The sequence below is a fragment of the Sminthopsis crassicaudata genome, chromosome 3, assembly GCF_048593235.1.
Source record: "Sminthopsis crassicaudata isolate SCR6 chromosome 3, ASM4859323v1, whole genome shotgun sequence".
In the NCBI taxonomy this organism is placed as follows: domain Eukaryota; kingdom Metazoa; phylum Chordata; class Mammalia; order Dasyuromorphia; family Dasyuridae; genus Sminthopsis; species Sminthopsis crassicaudata.
Window position 1 is genome coordinate 288762259 of NC_133619.1, and position 20009 is coordinate 288782267.

General features: G+C 29.9%; 1 protein-coding gene across 4 annotated transcripts in view; it reads right to left on the bottom strand.

Annotated features, from left to right (window-relative positions):
* The window catches only part of IL1RAPL1 (interleukin 1 receptor accessory protein like 1), a 1478533-nt gene that overhangs the window by 575957 nt on the left and 882567 nt on the right, over positions 1-20009 (bottom strand). The window lies entirely within an intron of this gene.

The following is a 20009-nucleotide window of genomic DNA, read 5'->3' on the forward strand; positions in this document are numbered from 1 at the left end:
ACATAGAGTTAAATAAACTTTTAAAAATATGATTTAATATATTTTAATAATTTGATGAAATAGTTTCAATATCAGATTGAATCATAAGGGAATATATTCAGGTTTGGTTATTTATTCATGTGTTACATTAAGTGATTTATAACTTGCAAAATATTCCAAACATTTTAGTTTATTAATATTATTATTATCTCCATCTGTTGTTGTTTATGTGGTTTTCAGTTGTGTTCAACTCTTCATGACCCATATTTCAGGCTTACTTGTCAAAGGTACTGGAATAGTTTGTCTTTTCCTTCTTCAGCTCATTTTCCAAATGAGGAAACTGAGTCAAATAGGGTCAAATGACTTGCCAACTAGTAAGTGTCCGAGGAAAGATTTGAATGCAAATTTACCAGAATCCAGGCTCAGTACTTTATTTTGCCACTTTAAGTGAAGATAATGACTATTATCTTCATCATCATCATCATCATCATCATCATCATCAAATTCTATTCATCTTTATAGTCATAATTCTTCTATCTTAAACAAATATATGATCACATAAATCTGGGAATATTCTGCAGATCAGGAGACATCCAACCTTGCCCATAAACTGCTAATTTTGTAGAAAGTCTCTGAAATGTTCACCATGGTGCATTTTTTGGGGGGAAGAGGCTGAGATAGAATGGGGAGACACAGAAACTCCTGTGATCTTCTTCCCTACACTTAATGTGTATTAAATGTAGCATATTTTTGAACATGTTTCATCACTTGGTTTTTCACTTAACAAGGCTATTTTCTTTTCATTTTATACAATCACGATAAAATTTTAATGTATGTACATTTTTTATTCATATTCTCAATAACATTCCATTTTTGATTCCCTAATCAAGAATATTTATAATATTGAGGCTAAGGATATGCAGCTTTTGTCCACTGGCAGTTTAAATTCTATCCATTGACCAAATTAGAGCAGGTTTACATCCACATGACATCATAGTATTCATTTTGAATAAATACTGTAATAATCTAATGATCAAAGAATACTTTTAGATACCATGAGAAATTGGAACATAGGATTAAATAATCCCTCAACCAAGAGAATGAGGAGGAAATGGTAGTATTGTTAACATAAAGATAAAACATATGTCCTTTGATCCAGCAATACCATTACCAGGTCTGTATCCCAAAGATATCATTAAAAAAGGAGAAGGATCTACAAAGATATTTATAGCAGCTTTTTATGTTGTGAGAAAGAACTGTAAATTGGGGGATATCCATGAATTTGGGAATGATTGAACAAGTTGTGGTATAAGAAATGATTAAAGAAAGATTTCAGAAAAACCTCAAAAGACTTACTGAACTAATCCTAAGTGAAGGGAGGAGAACCAGGATAATATTGTGCCCAGTAGTAGCATATTATGCTATCATAAATATAGTGATTAAGACAGTTACAGAAGACTCATGATGGAAAACCCTATATATATAGAAAAAGAACTATGATTCTAAATGCAGGTAAAATCATATTATTTTTAGTTTTTCATTGTATTTTCATTTTTTTGCCTTTCCCCTTTTGTTCTGTTTTTTTCTTTCACAACATAACTAATATGGAAATATGTTTACATGATTGCACATCTACAATCCATATCAGATAGCTTGGCATATTGGGAAAGAAGAATGAGGAGGAAAAAATGTAGAATGTAAAATTTTACTAAAAATTAATGTTGAAAATTATATCTACATGTAATTGGAAAAAAAAATCAAATGCTATTTTCAAAAAAGGTGAAAAAGATATAATGCAGAGATCTCTGTCCTAATCAAACCTTAATATCCTTTTAAATTTAATTTCCTATTCAATGAGTTTTTCTTTCATTCAGATCTTTTAATTTATGACTAACCAAGACTATATGTACAAATTTTCATGTTCATTGTCAAAACTTAAGATAGATAACATCATGTTGGTGGTCTCTTTGTTTCTATTTTTAATAAGGTGAAATACAAAATGTCATGATTATTTCTCATAAGGGACTTACATGATTAGGAGAAAATGTCTAAGATTAAGTATAGAAATCTCCTTTCCTCTTTCCCCCTTTCTGTAAATAGATCAGGACTTTATTCTGTAGGAAATTATTCCTGCAGAGAGTTCTGAAGCATTCTCTCTTTCGTTGTTTTAGCTTCCAATACAGTGAGGAAAATGATTTTATAAATTGATGACTGATGTCTTGAGTTTTTGTCTCCCCAGGATAGCAAAATTTTCAAATTACTTTGGATACTTTAATACTTGTTTACTGTTTCTCTTCATCAGGAGGTGATTACAAAGCTAAAAATACAATAACACCCAAAGAGCATTATAGTCCTTTTCACTAAGAAGAAACAAAGTATGATCTTTTGCAAATTAATAGATATGTAATTCTGGAGCAGATATTTTAAGGAATCATAATGAATACTAAAAACAAAAACAGCAAAACTTTCTGATGGTTACTAATGCATTATGACAATACATAGTAACGTGTCAAAGTCTAAAGAAAAAGAAATTTTTCCTCAAGGGGCAAGGTAGCATATTCTTTGTCAATCATCATCATTAGTTTGTTCAACTACATTTATTAAGCACATAATGTGTTCAGAACACAAACATAACAACTTACACATTTATTAAATGTCTAAAAAACCCAGAAGGTTTGAAGACATAAAGAGACATCTGATAACCATCAGTGTTTCTATGAATTATTTTTGCAATAGATTCCAGATTATTTCCTCAAGATTCTTTATATTTACAAAAGTCATTTACCTTAAGGTAGTATTTAAGTAGTACTACATGATACTCTTTCACTTAATAATTTAAAATTTAAAATCAAATTCCTTTAACATGTAAAGTCTCAAATTAGTCTCAAATCTACCTTTCATACTAATATTCTTCTTAATATACATATACACCTTTATACACCATATATACACATAGTTTTATATGTACATATATATATACACACAAAAACACATATTCATGTATACATACACATACATATATGTTTGTATATATCTATATCTATATATAAAATAGAAAAATAATTAGCTGTGAGAAGGTGGTGAAATTAAGAGAGTTGAGAAATGTCTCCTGTAGAAGAGGAAATTTTAGTCATGTCTTAAAGAAAAACACTTCTCATAGAATGGGCTAAAAGATCTGGAAATTGGCTCTTTTGCCACTAATTTAGTTACTCAGAAACCTGTTCCTGGTTTGCCTGGGATCAGGTCTGTGCTGGTATGTCTTGTTCTGGATTAAGTTCCAGTCTCATCCTGATACTAAAGACTTTTCCTGTCAACCTTCTAAGTTACCTTGAATTGGAAATGATTTGAACCTGTTTTCTTGTGCTGCTTTAGAATTTATCTAGAGTTATTATTTGGGGGTTTGGGGGTCTTTTCTCTGCCATTCTGTATCCACTTCTTAAAAAGAACACATCCATAATTCTTAATAAATGTGATTAACTTCTCTTTTGCAGTACTAGTATGCTATACATAAAGGAAAATATGTCAAATACAGCCTGAAGATAAAAAAAATTATATGACACTTCTCTCACATGGTTGATTGGTTTACATACCAAAAAATAAAAATTAAAAAAAGGGAGATGTCAAATACCTAGTCAATGAATCTGCTAGAGAGGTCTGTGGAAATTTGATGAAAATGACACTTGGAAATATTCAGCAAAACAAATAAAATATAAGAGAATGTAGATAATGATAATATGCTATTTTCTAAGTTAATATTCTGCCTGAAAGGATCTTTGCTTTACTGGTACCTATTTCTAATGAGTTTTACATCACTGGTTTATGTAACTTCCAAGAGAAACAGATAATTTCACAATATATACAATACATACACAAATAATTGGAGGATGGCTTATAGAAAGAATGGCTTATAACTTTTATGATAATGTTATATTTGCTGTTCATTTATCCTTACAAAAACATTTATTAGGAATGAGAAGTGATCAAAATATTTATAAACCTTAATTTAAAAAGGAAAGTCAATAATGTGACATGTCAACAAATAATCATTATTTTGGAAGAATCTCTGTCCACAATATTGGGTTAGTTAAAATAACTATGAGTTGTTTGTGTACATAGGAGATATCTATTCAGACATGCAAAATCATTTAAATTCAAATTACTATAGCCAATGAAGAAATAGAGCCATGAATTAAAGGGTTTAAACCACAGACTAAAATGAAATGCAACAATTCTAGTAACTTTTTATTAAATTTCCAAGAGAAGTTTACTGTATAATAGAACTCTGAAGAGACAGGGATAAACTGAACACAGCTTATACTATATTCTGCAAATTAATTGAAGGGGAGCAGAAGAAAACAGGGAATGGAAGTTTTATGATTAATGAAAAATATGCCTAAGAATCCATTTAATTTCTCTATTTTAAAATCTTATTATATTGAACATACATGAGACAATCATGAAAAGGAATACACATATGCATATTTATAAGAATTATTTTAAGAAGAAAGAGAAATTGTTTGCACACATCATTAAACTTTTCCTTGGAATTCTCAATAGTTAACACTTTCAAAATAGAGATCTAGTCTAATACTGAAGGAAAGAGTTATATGAGAGAACATTTTGGAATTAATCTTGACATTATTTTACCCCAATCAATAAGGATCAAATGAGAAAATGTATATGAATTGCCTTGTAAATTTTTAAATGCTACATAAGTATTAGCTTTTGCAATTATTAACATTATGATACTACAAATACAGATGTAGATATTTGGATGTAATAGAAGAGAAATAAGAAAATAAATATGTTTCAAAGAGGAAATTGGAAAATGTTCCATTATAAAATAAGATGCAGTAAAATATCATTAAGATTTGTGTTGCCAAAACATAGATAATAATATTATATAGCAAATATTAGTCAGTGTACTTTAATGGAAAGAATATGGATGTTGAAATCAGCCTGTGCAATAATAATGGAACCATTCAACCTCAATGAATCTGTTTCCTTATCAGCAAAACTAAAGATTTTGATTGCAAAGAATGCTTCTATCTCTATAATATGTGTGTATACACTATCCATATGTATATATATATATATATATATATATATATGTATATATATATATGTATATATATGTGTGTGTGTGTTCGTGTATATATGAGTATGTATGTATCTCTACATGTATATATGTACATATGAATAGTGAATGAATAAATGGCAAAATGAAAAAAGTAGAAAAATACAAGTTACAATGTTTGCAAAGCATTTTCCGTATATTATTTTGTTTAATCCTTACAGTTTTGCAAGACACTAAAACCTAGAGATTTTTTTAAAGAATGACCGCTATCTACCCATAGCTCTCCCATTTGTAACTCATGAAATTGATTTTTTTGTATGCAAATGAATGACTTTAAATTTTTTTCTATTGTATTACGTGTTAATATATTTAGTCCAATTCTTTAGCCTAAAACCCAATGAATTAGCTATTTCTCCCTTTTTGTGCCATATGCAAATTTATATTATCATATGTGTCTTCATCTAAATTATTAATAAAAATGTTAAAGAACATTGGGCCAAACATAAATCCCTGGGGTATTCCACTGGATGCTTCCTGCTATTTTAACAGTGAACCAGTTAACAGCTATAAATTTGAATCTGTTTATAAGTTTTAGACCTGATTGTGTGCATTTTGGTCTAAAATCAATATGTCTATTTCCTTTCTCAAAACTACTGTGAGATATTTTTATCAAAATTTGTGTAAAAATATAGGTAAATGATATCTTATGATTTTTATTATCTAATAGGTTAGTACTCTTTTTACAAAAAGAAATAAGATTAGATGGACATGACCTGATCATGATGAAAGTATGATGGGTCTTTGAAATTATTATTTATTTTTCTAACATAGTTCCTGGCACTCTCTAATTGTTTAATCATTATTCTATTATTGATCCTTTCCACTTCATCCTTTGTCTTTCTTTTGTCTCTGTCTCTCTCTCTGCTTCTGTCTCCCTATTTTTTTTCTCTTTGTTTCTGTGTCTCATTCTGTGTGTCTCCATCTCTGTCTCTGTCTCTGTGTTTCTTTATATCTCTCTCACTCTCTTTTTTTCCTAATGACCATGTCTTTATGATCCACTTTAAAAGATTTCATAAGAATTTAAATCACATTCATTAATTTGCACACTCTGTTCTAGTCTCTTTTTTTAAAAAGTGAGATATCTGTCCTCTAAATGTGTGCTATGTGTGCACTTTTTATGATTTTCCAAATAATTGACAGCAATCACACCTCCCTCTTCTTTAAGTACCTGGGGATATAATTAATTTGGGTGGCTAGGTAATACAATGGGTATAGAGCCAGACCTGGACTCAGGAAGATTCATCTTCCTGGATTCCAATTTGGCACCAAACACATAGTGCCTATGACTCAGGACAAGTCACTTTAGCTCTTTGCCTCAGTTTTCTCATCTTTAATATAAGCTGGGAAAAGAAACGACAAATCACTACAGTGTCTTTGACTAGAAAGCTCTAAAATGATTCATGGTTAGTTGGATATCATTGAAAACAACTATATAACAACAGCAATAGCACATATAGAAAATTGATAATTTTGAATTTTGAATATGAAAAATCATATATTGGATAAACATAGTCTTTAAAAAAAGTCTCCATTTTGGTACAGCATGTTTTCACATTGAGAGTTCCATATATAAATGAATTCATTTTATTACTTTCTCTCCAAAATGTACAAGGAACAGTGTTTAACAGTGAATGTCAAAGATGACAGTAATCTTAGGGCCAAAAAAGTTAGGAGTTTTTTGCTATTAGCAATGATAGGTAACTATAGATTGTTTTTGCACAGGGAAATGTTATAGTAAGAGTTGTTCACTTTTAGGGTTAAGGTTTTCATTAATAGACAATAAGATAGATTTATTTTTTTTAAGTAGTTATTTCTTCAGGAAATACATTAAATAATTAAAGTAATAGATACTCAATAAATGGCTTTTGATAGAAATACTAAAATAGCAGATCTACCTTTAAATAACTTTTCCAGCTATGATGACAGCATTTTCTAAAGTGTCATCTGCTAAATTGTTACAACTTACAGATCAATTGGAATCCTTCCCTATCTTACTCAGCGTAATTATAAAACTGCTAATTTCATGAGCTTTTAGAATCTTATCTTGGGAGCAAATTCTCAAAATGGTTATTTAGCTCATAAGAGAAATAGAGAAAGTTCACTGAAGTAAAAGAAAGAGTTATAAGAATTGCCTTGCCTTCTCATTGTAATCTAAAATTAAATGCAAAATAAATGAATAAATAAATGAGCATATTCTTTAAATGTCATTGCTTACTCAATAAACATTTAATAAATTAACTATAATTACAGGCATTTGCTAAATTTTAAGATGTCTAGAAAATAAGGAGAGCAATTAATCTGAATGGTTTTTACTTTCTTAAAGAAACAAATAGTCAAAACATCAATAATTTTTTGGGAATAGCAAATGGCTAAAGGGTTCAGAGATCTACATTTTTTCAAAGCTGATACAATCTTAAAAGTTCCATAGAGAAAATCACATTGTTTTAGGATCTTGTCATTTTTCAAAAAGTCAATGAAAGAAATAAACTGGGTGGAAGAGTGGGTATTTGTAGTGAATACAGAAGTAAATGAACCAACCCCTGTAGTCTACAGAAGGGAATAACTACGTATTATGAAATATCTTCAGAGAGCATATGCCAGAGAAGACTCTGACTCTACTGCCAAATTCACTACAAATGCTTCAATTGTCTTATCAGATTGTGGTGTGGAGGAGCATAAAGTCAATGTGTAAAATTCAGGATCTGAATCCAGATAGTTGCCTCAATTTCTTATTTATCCTCATAAGTGGAGAACTGGCACTTCTATCATTAATATTCATGACACTCTTTAGAAAATTAGGTTGTCTCATATGGAAAATCTCCATTAGGAGGCTGCCTTTAAGGTAAAATACAGTTTGTTGCTTCCTGTTTGTGTTTTTTCCTGTTTATAGGGCTTTATATTATTTTAATGATATATTATGTTATTACTTTAATATTAATTACATCAATAAAAATGTCTTGTACTTGGATTTAATGTACTATGTACAAGGTGAACACAAGAAATGGTCAAAATAAGAAATAAAAAATTTTGATTGCCACTACATACTTTATCTACCTTCTCTTTCAAAACTTCTTGATGGAAACCCATTCTTCTGAAGATAAATGAAACAACAATGCATTCTCATGTTCACATATACTTATACATTTCTTTTTCTCAATAATTAATATAAGTATATAAAAGGTGATTCATCAATAATGAATGAATAAAATATTAATTAAACATTTACTATGTATACAGCCCTGGGGACATAAATAGAAAAAATAAGAATGACTAAGTTCAAGGAGCTCAAATTCTAATAAGGAAGAAAATACATGGAAAATTTTAGTGGATAGGTCAGATGGCAAAATATCACAGTTCTTCAGGTAAAGCAGCAGATCAGATATTAATGCCTTTTCTTGAATGTCACTTCCCTAATAAAATTATATGTTACTTATGTTAAAATATTTGATGTTAATAACAACTAATATTTGTTTAATTATTTAAGGTTTTCAAATGCTTTAGTTACAACTCTAGGTCTAGGTGAATAAGGGAGTTAGGTGCAGATGTATAACTTTCCTGAAGCAACTTTAAATGGAAGCTAGAGTGTACTAATAAAATTGAAAGTATCCTTTTTAATTTCTCTCATATGTGATTTTAGTTATCTTTGAAATGCATTATTCTTTTTCTGTCATAATTTTTGTGACCTAAAGTGCCCCCTGAAAACACTTATGAAAATCAAATTTAGATGAACCTCTAATACAAATGACTTGTCACCTAGTCCAAGCTAAAGTATTAACCTATGCAATTATGCCATTATGATTAAGTGTGTCTCCAAATTGCAGAGCAATTTCCAAGGAAGCAACCATTGTCTTTCAAGTGAAAAATCAGATAGCGTTCCAATAAATGAATAATTATATAGAATGTGCTCAAATCCAGTTAATTGACTCCAAGTTATAATCATTTTATATAATTTAGTTACACCATAAGGTAACTATCATATACACAATATATAATATTTTATATACAATAAACAAATTTTTACCTCTACCAGAAAATACAAATGACTGACATTAATAACAAGCATGTATTGAGTTGAATATATTTCCCTAGGTATCTAAAGAAGGGATCCTGAATTTTCTTTGTTGTTTTTTTTTTTCCCTTTAATTTCTAAGCACGTCAGAGACTAGAAGCTCTCAGTGATTTCCAGGTCAAGACATAGTATCACTGAGGATGATGATGATGGAACAATTTGAAATACTGCAAAGAAGGTTCATGTACGGTACCTCCTATTGGATGATTTTGGGCAATGTGATTCTTGAATCCTTACTAATGAACTAGGGAATTGAGTATGTTGGTATAGTTCCTGGCAGCAAGATCCAAAATATAGCCTTTTACCAAGAAAAGGAAAATTGATTATTTTTGTCCTTTTAAGTGTTATATCATTTGTAAGTGCATTTTCCATAATTTGAGTTTTTGCTCTTCTCTTTAGAGAAGAGCAAATTTCTGTTAAATTTTTTGACAGAGGGAATCTTGATGAGGGAAAATTATTGTTCTTGCACTCCTCACAGCTAGAGAATCAATAAGAGAACTTTGATTTGGGAAGCCAGAGGTTCTTAGTAATTTTTTAAAATTATGAATTGTTTGGACAGCAGAGGTCCAGTGGGAAGGTAAATTACCTATCCTGTAGCCTGAAAGTTGTCTCCTTTACAGGGAAAGGACTCTTTAGAAAAGTAATGCAGTTTAATTAAAAACTCAACAAAATGTCTTAATGAGTCATTTCCTAATACATACATAAGTTTGCCTTATGTTGTATTGTTTTATAGAATCTTTTGTTTTCATAAACCTTCAGATTCGGAATGCATTCAGAATGTGTTATTTATCAATAAAGGTTCAATTCAGCCACCCAAATATTTTAGTAATGTTTAACAAATTCTTCCTATTTCCCTTCCAAAAATATTTGAGGAACTAGGCCATCTGTGTATTTCATGACTGGTTACCAATAGGAATTCATAGGAAGATAATGGAAACCTTAAAAAACAATACTTAGTAGCTAATCCTTGTCTCAAAAAAAAATCACATATTACTTTCTCTTTAATTTTTCTAAGCTATAGTGAAACAACTGTTCCATTTCTGTCCTCGATATTCAACTTTTTATTTTTATTGAATTGTTAAAAATAAACATAATATTTTCTAGGAGTAAAGTTTTTTTTTTATTTAAAATTCAGTTAATCTTGTTTTACTTTACTGCCTAAGACAATTCAGTAAAGATGTTCACATGTAAAGAGGAGAGAGAATTATTCTAGAATTTAGAAACTCTCCTATGTCAATAAAACTTTTTTCATTGCATGGTACTATATTTTATATACTATTCATGCAGAAAATTGTTTATACAAGAGATAAAAACTGCATTATTCTATACATCAATGCTTTTCTGTCATAATTTTGCTTTTCCTTTTTCTCAGAAAAAAACAATCCCTTGAAATATTGAGAAGAAAGGACATTCTAAAGATTAAAGGATTATAACCTCACATAATAATCTTTTAAAATTATTACAATTTTTACAAAGCTTCATAAATTAGCTTCTAAATCTACATATATTTCTCTCTAAATATTTATATTTAGCTATGCATCTTACATGAATTACACTGAAATAGTTTCATGGTTGCCACTTTAAAATATTTTTTAGCAAGACACTTTTGGTGGCTAAATTGTACAAATTAATACACAGAAATTAAATCTAACATATATGTTTACATATGAATGTATATGCATATATACACAATTATATACATATATATGCACATATATTACATATATATATTATAAGTTGATTTTGTTGTTGTTGTTGTTGATGATCAATTGTATCTGACTCTTTACAACCTCATGGACCAAATTGTCGCAGAGGTTTTCTTGAGAAAATACTGGTTTCTGTTTTTTTTGTTTGTTTGTTTGTTTGTTTCCTCCAGTGGATTAAGGCAAAAAAAAAAAAAAAAAGTTAAGTAATCATACCAGGATGACATAGTTTATGTCTAATATCAAATTTGAACTTGGGTCTTCCTGACTTTATCCCCTGAGTCATCTAGCTGTTCATATTTGTATATAATATGTCCTAATGTTTATGAATATATAAGCATACATAAATATACTTTACACATGTATGGACACAGATTTTAGATTAGATACCCAGGAATCTAGAATTGTTTGGTTGAAGACACTGTCACCTAATTTAACTGTATTATTATGACTACTAATATTACTCTAAATGTCTATATGAAGCATAAAAAAATCAAGTCAGTCACTAAATAGTTTTGTAATTGAGTCACTTGAATTCCTTGGACCTTAGCTTTACCATGTATAGAATGAAGGACAGTCTCTATTAAAAAAAATTCTAAGCTCCTTTGTATCTCAAAATTTCCATTACATTTTTAAAATATCATGACAGAATCTATTCTTCTAGGAGATTATATTTTAAGAACTACATTGATTTTTTTGGGGGGATGAGGGCAAATTGCTTTTCATATCCTTTCACTATGTATGACAATGTGTCCTAAAGTGAAGGAGAGGTGGGGGGGGGAATTAAACTGTTATTGGTTATTTCTTTTTAAATGTTTAGCAGTCATTTTCTGTAACAGAGAAAGTGACAATAAGAAAGAAAATATATTGGCTAATCATTTCTTTTGTAGGCTACAAATCTTTATTTGGAAAAATGTAGAATTTTATCAAGGAGGATTTAGTTTTTTCTTCCCTTTCCTTGTCTCTTTTTCTATTTTCCTTCTTTCCTTCCTTCCTTCCTTCCTTCCTTCCTTCCTTCCTTCCTTCCTTCCTTCCTTCCTTCCTTCCTTCCTTCCTTCCTTCCTTCTTCCTTCCTTTTTTTTCCTGTCCTTCCTTTCTTCCTTCTTTTTCCATTTTTTCCTCTTTCTAATTCCCCTTCCACGTGACAATCAAATTAAGACATTAAACATTTTAAAGTGAGAACTATGTTTCAGGTACTGTACTAAGGAAATAACAAAGAAAGACAAAATGAAAGTCCCTCCCATCAAAATATAAATGATCTAATGAGGGGGACACCATACCACAAATGTGTACTAACAAGATATAAATAAGATAAATTGGAGGGAATCACAGAGGAAAGTTTCTAGCATTAAGGAGAACTTGGAAAAACTTTCGGAAAGTGAGATTTTAGATGAGAGCAAAATGAAGTCAGACAAATCTCAGGGCAGAGGAGGGAAAATTTCAAGCTTAGGAGGCAGTCAGTGAAAATGCACATACATATCATTCCTTTCATATGAAGTCAAGGAGTCCAGAGAATTTTCAGGAGGTAATTTGGGAGGGAGTTTGAGTGCCTGACAATTTACTTTCAACTTCCCCCTCTTGATTAACTAAGGTTAATAATACTGTTTATCTCATATAAGTGAAGCCAATGAGACTGAATTAGACTTGTCTCAAACAAATGATTGAGTTGGGGTGAAAGAAGGGAGTGGAAAAGACAAAGGTATGAACCAGAGAGATTTTTCTATACTTTTATAATTTAATATTCATTTTTCTCCCTCTATATCAATACTAACCCCAGGCCCTCCTCCCATGTCATTTGGAGACCTTTGGAATTCTGGAAGGTGGGAGGGGGAATAAATAGTCTAAGCATTCACAAGATTTTTCCTCTGGTAGGCAATGAGGATTTTTCAGATTCAAGGAAAATTACTTTAGCAAGCCAAAGGGGTCTGTGAAAGCATGCCATATTGATTCTGATGAAACTATTCCATTGGGAATTTAAATATAGCATCATCTGACAGAAAATTATATATTACACTTCCTTACTATTTGGTTAATTGATTGATTGAATAAATGACAACCTATTTTCTATAAATTACAGAAACCTTAATAAAAACTGATGTGGATTATTATGGCACCTGAGACATTGGCTAGATGTGCAAACAACATATAATAACACACTTGGAAAGTTCTCTTTCCCCACCTCCATCTCATAGAGTCTCTAGTATTCTTCAAATCTCAATTCAAATTTCATCTCTCAATTGAAGTCTTTCCTAATTTTCATAGCAGTATTGCCTCCCTCCCAGCATTGGAAAGGATTCTTGTTTTTTTTTATTTTTATTTTTATTTTTTTTTATTTTTTTTTTTTTAGATGTACATGCTGTTTCTCCTGATAGCACATAAGCTTCTCCAAGTAGAACATTCATGGAGACAGAAAGCCATAGTAACTTGTGACCCATTCACATTTAAGTGGGGAAGTAGACAAAATGCTGGCTAGGGAATCAATGAGATCTTACCTCAAATCTGACCTCATATATCTACTAACACTGCAACTCTGGGGAATTCTTTAACCTCTGGGGTTCTCTGGGCAAGTCATTTTACCACTATTTGCCTCAGTTTCTTATTTGTAAGAAGATAATAATAATAATAATAATAATAATAATAATAGCAACACTTATTTCACAGGGGTATAATGAGGATAAGTTGCAATAATATTTGTAAAAATGTCTGTTTCAGGAAATCATTTAGCCCATCAGCTGTCCAAAATAGAAGAATGCAAAAACCTGCTACCTTTTATTAATTTTGGGTGTTTCCTCATTTAGAATCTCTCTATACTGCTGAAGATACAAGAATAGAATACATGCCCACATGCAGAATTCACATATAAACATCTACATATATATATATATATATATATATTCTTATAAATAATACATCATAATACAATGAATAAGTTTTTATTTCATTAGAATTTAGGCCGATATAGAGATCTTAAAGTCTTTTTGAATTGTAAACATTATCATCCTGTAAATTAGCTTTCATTTATTCTTTTTATTTCTTTAAGTCATTTATGACTTTATGTGCAAATATACACAGAACTAAGAAGTAATCTCCAGATTGACTCTGGAATTAATATTCTGTGTTCAGGCAGTCAACTAACTCAAAGAGCATCTAACCCTAACTAGCTAATGTCTCATTACATTTTCCATGAAAATTACATTAGGTAAAGTTTAGGTAAATCATGTTTATAGAATTCCCTTGATATTAAGAGATTTAATAACCCTGTTAACAAAAGAATATCTTAGGTAATACTGTGTAACCCTGAAAAAAACAAGTATTTTCAGAGTTCATGCTCTAAGTATTTTAAAAAAAAATCAATATAACAAGTTTCAGTACATTCATATATTTTGTACAGTTTCTTTTTTAAGGTAATAATGATAAGTAATGACTAATATTTTTATGTCACTTTAAAGTTTACATGGCATTTTCTCACATTATTGTTAGCCAGTTATTTAAAATATTGTTATTCTTATTTTAGAGTTAAGAGAACTAAAACTCAAAGATATGATGAGATGAAATAAGGCCTTCTATACCACAGTCCAGTTCAGTATTTTCACTGTGCCATGAAGCTTTTCTCTCTATGCAGGAACTCTATAGAAGGAAAAGAAGGAAAAGGAGAAAGAGAAAGAAAGAAGAAAAAAGAAAGAACAGAAAGTAGGAAGAAGAGGGATGCAAAAGCAGTTTTTTTTCATTTCTCCTTTCCAAGTTTCTTTTGGGGGATATAATTATCTTTTACTTGTTTTGTTTCTAAAAGAGAGTACAGTTGGAGTTAAAGGAATAATAACTTATTTGAAGTTATATTTTAAGATATATTTGAATTTGAGGCAATTCATACTATCCCTTATAATTCCTTAACTCTGTATTCTTTCATCACAAGTAACCAATCATTTCATTCATCTATTAAATCACGAGTTTTTTTTTTTTTTTTTTTTTTTTTTTACCTTTGCAGTCAATTGGAATACTTAGTTTTGGCAAATCAGAAAAAAATAATTATTATTACAGAATATGGGTTTAAGATGAATGGATATTTTACTCATCTTTGAATAGAGTAGGTGTGTTTGTATCCAGAATGATTTTCAAAATAAATAGCACTACATAAACAATACATTTGAAACTCATTGTTTGATATTATATTAAAATATTTTTACCTCAAATAAATCATATTCAAACAAACACAAACAAATTCAAGTACAAGGTATTAGCCACATCAAATTCTATCAGATATATGGACATAAATAATATTTTTGAAAAATGGGGAAAATGTATTTTAGTTAACATATAAATAACATGAAGATTATAGATTCTATTTATAACTAAATGCATTATTGTACATAGATATATATGTGTGTTTATTAATATACAATAAGCATGCCATATCCTTGTTTATAAATGTACACATACAGTAATGTTTATGTTTAAAAAATAGATGGAAAAACTTTCTAAAAACTAGAATTTCCCTGAAATATAATGGGCTATAAAGAAAAGCAGCAGCTTCCTTCTCTGTAAGCCTTCAAATAGTGGTGTAATAATGACTAAATATTATAGTGGGGATTGCTTCATATTTGGATTGGGCTAGTTGGCTGCTGAGGTGCATTCTAATTCTCACATTCTGTGATTCTGTGTGCTCTAGTCTAGATAGACAACTAATAGATGGATAATGAGATAGATAGTTTTGAATAAATGTGTATGGAAATGAATGCACGCAATGGAGAAAAAATTCAACCTTTTTCTCTTTAGCGACATTTTATGGGTGATTTTTTAATATTAAAAAATGCCAAGTTATTTCAAACTTTGTTTCTTAAACTTCCAAACTTTAGTTTGGAAGAAATAGTGAACTTATGGGTTACTTCTATCATTGTGATGCTAATATTCTATGAAAAATTCCTTTGATTTGATTATTTCACTTCTAAAAAGAAAGAAAGACAGGAAAACCCTCTGGTTTAAATAGTTTTGATTGTATGCTTCTCAATCAATAGATGTATGAACATTGTGATGGATAACTGTAAATGAAAAGAAATTATACTCTTTCATTCTGTTCCAAATAATCCATAGAAATACTCACTTTGATTCCTTCTACTCACTGTAAAATGTCATAATCAGAAAGTAATATAATGAGATAAGTTCAATAGCATCTATATCATTCATTTCAGCAATTTGTGATTTTTAACTTGTGCATCTCCTGTTAGGATATAGAAATGTTCCAATCCACCTTGTGTTTTTTTGTTTTTTGTTTTTTTTGATAATTATTTAGACTGTTAGTGTAGAATGACTTCACAATGAATAGAAATGTCTTATATTGACTAAATAAATAAAATACTTCCTAAATAAATGGTATATAGATATTATAGATAAATAGATAGAGAGATATTAAGATATATAGACATTAAGATTCAAAGATATATAGGTATTGTGTTTTGAAAAATCAATACAAATCAAATTAAAACATTTCTTATCATTTTACATTTTTGTTATTTTTTTTAAATCAACAGATCACAATACAACAATTTTCATATTTTTGTGGATTTTTTTAATCTTAAAAAAAGACCAGACATTTTTGATCTAATCTAATCCATTCAGTGCCAATCAGGGAACTAAGGTGCAAACATCTAAGGTTACATAAATTTCTTTGCTTTTTTTTTTTTTTTTTTTTTTTTTTTCAGAGTCAATCACATTAAATATTGAAAAAAGCCAAAAAATTCATTAAAATTGTAAAAATGTAATATCTCTCATATATTCCTGACTCATGGCTTGTTCATTACTTCCTTTTCATCATAAAATCTTAAATTCTAAGAGGGCAGATACCCTTATTTGAACTCTATCTACCTCAGTACCATACCTCATAATCTTAGTAGTTAATAATTTTTTGAATTAAATTAAAAAAAAATAAATTATTTACTATTAAATGTTAGAAATCATCAATGCTAGATTGAAATTGTTTCTATTTCCATTAAATTAAAAGTTAGGGAAATAGAGGGCAGCTAGGGCATATTTCACAAAAAAGGCAATGGATGGAATAAACAAATGTGAATACATATATATATATATATATATATATATATATATGAGTTTAGTTTAAAGAGCTGTTAAATGGCCTTGAAAATGTAATTAAGAAAATGTTTCTGTGATTCGTTCCAGTGAAAGAGTTTATTCCCTTGTTATAACTATAGGATTGCAGTTATGACTTTTAATTGATGTAACTGGCACATAGAACAATCATTTGAAAAAAAAATAAGTAGAATCCTTGGCTGGAAGAATAGGAATGTGGTCATTCTTACACTCTAAAGAAAATATAATTTTGAAAATTTTGTGTCAACTAGAAAGTGATAAGAAACAAATGTATTATCCTGGAGGGAATTGATTATAAAATTCCATTAATGAGACTGCAAATTAAAATTTTAATTCTTCTTTCCAAGATAAAGGCTGTTTACTATCATCAGATTTGGTGACTGCCATCTTTTCCATGATTCTTATTCAAAAAAAGACAAAGAAAAAGAAAAGTAGTGCTTTGAATAGTACCCGTATCTTTAAAGAGAATTTATTTTTTGCCTCTGAACTTTCCCAGTATGACTATATTATATTACTCACTTTTGAATTGTGTGAGTTAGGATATTTCCTCCACAATTTTTAATGTATATGTTATAAGAAACAAAAATATTTTTAGCTGAAAAATAGCTTATGCTTCTAACATTTTTCATCTATTCTTTTAATCCATATGGCCAATTTTGAAAAATTGTAAGGAAGCTCACATTGGCTGGTCTCAAATATTAAATTTCAGGAAAGATTATCTGTTAATATCTTTCAGTTGAAGTCACAAGCATTTAAACACTTATGTGAACTGAGCTAAGTGTCTAGGATACAAAAGAAAAGGCCAAATAATCTCTAGCATTCAAACAATTTTGCACAAACTACATTTGCATCTATATCTCTCTCTGTGTGTATGTGATTAGAGATGATGAATAGAGAAAGGAGTAATCTTAAGAGGGACCAGGAATGATTTCTTTTATCAGTTGTAATTTTAGTTAGGAGTTGAAGGAAACAAGAAAAGATAGAACAGAGTGATGAGAAGAAAGGAAATTCCAGGAATGTAAACTAAGTGGTAAAAATAATTGAAATGTGGAGATGGAGTATCTCCTATAAGTGACAGCAAGGAAATAGTTGTCACAGAATAAGTTAGGTTGAGTAAGATATAAGAAAACTGGAAAAGTGGGAGGGAATCAAAAAGGGCTTGGAAAATCAGATGATTTTATATTTAATTCTGGAGTAGATAGGGAGCTACTAGGGTTTATTAAAGGAGTGGTGGTGATATAATCAGAATTTTGCTTTAGGAAGATTAATTTGAAAACTGAGTGGATGACGGAAGAAATTTATTTATCAAGGATACCAATAATCAAGCTAGTGCAATAGGCCAAGTGTGATTTGAATGAAAGAAAAGGGAGGAAGGATTTAGGAAGGAAGGAAGGAAGGAAGGAAGGAAGGAAGGAAGGAAGGAAGGAAGGAAGGAAGGAAGGAAGGAAGGAAGGAAGGAAGGAAAGAAGGAAGGAAGGAAGGAAGGAAGGAAGGAAGGAAGGAAGGAAGGAAGGAAGGAAGGAAGGAAGGAAGGAAGGATGGATGGAAGGGAGGGAGGGAGGAAGGAACAGAAGGGAGGGGGAGAGAAGGAGAGAGAGAAGGAAGGAGAGAGGGAAGGAGAGAGGGAGAGAGGGAGGGAGGAAGGAAAGAAAGAGAAAAAGAGGGAGGGAGGAAGGAAAGAAAGAAAAAAGGGAGGGAGGGAGGGAGGAAGGAAGGAGAGAGTGAGGAAAGAAGGAAAGAAAAAGGGAGGAAGGGAGGGAAAGAAGAGAAAGAGGGAGGAAGGGAAAGAATGGAGGGAGAGAAAAAGGGAGAGAGGAAGGAAGGAGGGAGAAGGGAAGGAGGAAAGAAGGAAGGAAGGAAGAAAGGAAAAAAAACATGAAGGAAGAAAAGGAAAGGAAAATAAAGAAAAATGTGGAGATCATGGTGATAAATTTCATGATAGAAATTAGGGCACTGTCAGCATAGAGAAGAGGAGAAAATTTCTGGAACAGGTTTTATAAGAAGCATATTAGGTAGTCTAAAGACAGATGAATATTTGATTTGTCAAGGATCTAAGTGAATATCTAAAATTCCAAAAAAAAAAACAAAAAAACCCAACACCACCACACCATTAAAATGAGTGGTGGGATAGAAGTAAAGAACATTTTACATTATTGCTTTGTGTATAAAATAAGCTAACATGATGCCACAGGATGATGTTGGGGGCAGTTAGTTTATTTGTGTAGGGTAACAAATTCAGGATACAAAACAGAGTATAGAATTTTAAATCTCTTCTGAAATAAATTATATCACCTTGAATGCCATTTTCCAAATCATAAAAAGTATTATCTCCATGAAGAGATGTACATTACTAGACAGACATTGACCAATTATTACAGTATTTTGATTCATATCCACAAATTTATAATACAGTATTTGAAATAGAAGAACCTTAGAAGTCATCTAAATGAATAATCTGAAGTTTAGAAATAGTAAAAAAAAAAAAAAAAAAAACTTAATTGTGGAAGAACTTGAAAGTCAGATTTCAGATCTTAAAATAGGGGATCTTTCTTTTATATTTTAATTTACCAAAAAGACACATTTAAATATATTTGTTATGTATAGCTTGCCTTAGAGAAATCATTAGGCATGCATCTGTATTAGGCATGTATCTGTATAGTATTTGGGTTATCAATAAATAACTGGGGAAAATGTGTCAATATACTTATTGTATTACTTTAGAAATTTTTATTTGCATTTGATTAAATAAATCAAGATTAAATGATGTTACTTTGTAATCAGACTATTATTACTATATTTGATCTATCCTGATAAATAAGAGACAAAAGCTAATATTATTTATACTAAAGTAGATTGTGGGTTTCAAATACATTAAAAAGGAGGATTTTTTACTTCTATATTTAAATACACAAACTAGATTTGAATTTTGCTAAACATGTTCAATTTATGAAATTACAGCAGGGTTGAACATAAATGACATTTTATCTATAAAAAGTGAATTTTAATAAGGAAATTAGAA